We start from the raw sequence: 2546 nt of genomic DNA on the forward strand, positions 1-2546 counted from the left end.
CCAGGCTGTGTGTACTTTTTCTGGAATTCAGGGTTCCCTTCCAAGCTCATGTGCTTTTTGGCAGAATTTAGGTCCTTGAGGTTGTAGGACTGAGCTATCATCAGGGCTGTTCTTGGCTTCCTCGAGCATGTAGCTATGGCATATAGCTCTATCCATGTAGTTCACAATATGGTACCTCACTCTTCAAAGCCGGTAGGAGAATAATCTCTCACTCAGACAGTTAAGACAGAGTCCCATATCACATAATCTAATCATAAGGTGACGTTTCATCCCTTTTGCTGTATTCTCTTGGCTAGAAGTGAGTCACAGTTTCTACCTGCAGAAGAGGGGAGGGGAAGATACAAAGACATGGCTCACTGGGAGTCAATGTGGAGGGGTGGGGGCCTGCCACAGATTTCCTCTGTGTGGCTTTTCTCCATGGATTTCTGGTCAGATGACAATGCTCAACCACCGTCGGGTCATTAAGAGGACTGCATTCAATGGTATATGCAAAACCACCGGTCCATCATACATTGCGAGTCACGTTCTTCTCTCAATTTCCATGTGAGTTTTTTTTCTCAGAATCCTATATTAGCCAGTTAAGAAGAGTATACCAAATATTGCTAGGAAATAGAAAACTGAAGTAACCTCTCACATGTATGCCCTTCCCCACACCTGACAAAATTTGGAAGAAGGCCACTCAGGCAAACCTCAATTGTAGTGGAAAAAAAAATTAAAGTGGCGGCACCCTTCTGTTTCATTTAGCACGTCGTCCCAGGTAATGAAACGCTATTCCATTTCTTGTGTGAACTGGCAAATCACACATCCTTATCTCTGGTGTGTTAGGCTCTCGTTTGTTGTATGCCATGCAGCCTCCCAGCACCATGAACAAATCTTATTTTTTGATGTGCGTGATATACACAGTTTATAAAGTGAGATTGTCACTGTTTATTGCACTGAAGAATCCGTGCAGAAGAGGAGAGATCAGCATCCATATGTTAATTTAATGCCATTCTTTAATGCTAGCTTTATTTATTTTGCCTCAAATGAATCTGCTATCCGGTACACAGGGTTTTTTTCCCCCTCTAAGTAAGTGCATCTTACATTGTGAATAATAAAAAAGGTCATTTAAATCTGCACCAGTGGTGACCTAGCTCTCCCTTGATTCTGTAGCCAAAACCCAACTGGATTATAGTCAAGGACAAACGTTATTTTGTTATACAGGGGCCGCTGAAACTGCAGACTCAATTTGGGCAATTATAGGAGCATCGTATATGTCGGCCAGGTCGTAATTAAAGTTGGGATGTCCTTGGTTTCAGACTCTCTCCTACTGTCCGTTGTCCTCAGAGTTTGTTCTTGAGGATTTTGCATGCCAGTGCGTGTAGCATGGATTAAGAATGCTACCCCAACTATGTAAATGTTACTGTCTAGTTCCTATTAGCAGTGATGCATTTGAGGTGGAAGCTTCAATTAACAGAACCAGGTCATTTAAATAGAGAAGGACATTTGAAATCCAGCACATCCACCATTATTCGACATGTATCCAAAACCCTCATTAGTGCGCTAAGACCAAGAAACTCGGTGTACCTGTCAATCAAGAGCATGGTCCCTTGCACCTTCTCCACCACCAAGTACACTGCATTGCCCAAGGAAGGAATTCTTCCCATTAATTGCACCTGGGTTTCCCAGGCTCCACCCATAGGATCTTAAAATGTATTCCCATGACTAGGGATCAACTCCTTGCTTTCCTTATGTTCCATAATTGGTTTGCAGCAATTCTACTTGTGCCCAAACTTTCTTCCACTTCCACTGGAGTTCAAAGATGTTTCAAGGTTATCCATACACCAGTCCTTTGTGGACAGCCCATAGCTACTCTACATGCAGAGTTGCTTGTGGGTGCCATTGCTTTTGGACCTGCAAGCAAGCTGGCTTTGTCTGGTCCCTGCTACTATCAGGGACCACCTTAGGACATGCATCCTTGGATGAGACCCAATTCTACTGAGTTTTTCAGAAGCCTCGATTTGCCAAAACAATTCGATAGTCCATGCATAACTGATGGTATTCACTCTACTGAGCTACCCTTTACCAACATGAGCACTGTAGTGGCTCGGTAAAAATACCTGAGTCTTATAGATTGTTATTGAAGAGTAATGCTTTGGTATTTTGCACGATGGTACCCTTTTCTGTGTCCTGCTCCACCCTAGGATTCCCTGAGAGACTCGCTTATGAGTCTCTGGATGCGAGACTCATGGACAAAACAAGTGTCAGACGTCACAATCCAGAGAGAGCTGGCCTCAGTGACCGAAGCATTAAACCTGACCATGCTTCTTCTCATTAAGTCAGTTTCTTTCTAGGGACCCTTTTCTGGTCACTTTCACATATTTCTCTTGTGTGTCAAACACGTCCCGACATCGGATACAAACACACCTGGGGCTGAAGGACACACCCATGCAACATGGAAGGTTGACAGCATTACTGGATTTTCTGGTCTGCATGTCCAAGAGTTTCCATCGTGCCCAAGTGAATGTTTTGGGCACCAATCATTTCGTTGCGGGTCAACAGTCATG

This window comes from Balaenoptera musculus, chromosome X, assembly GCF_009873245.2.
Source record: "Balaenoptera musculus isolate JJ_BM4_2016_0621 chromosome X, mBalMus1.pri.v3, whole genome shotgun sequence".
Taxonomy (NCBI): domain Eukaryota; kingdom Metazoa; phylum Chordata; class Mammalia; order Artiodactyla; family Balaenopteridae; genus Balaenoptera; species Balaenoptera musculus.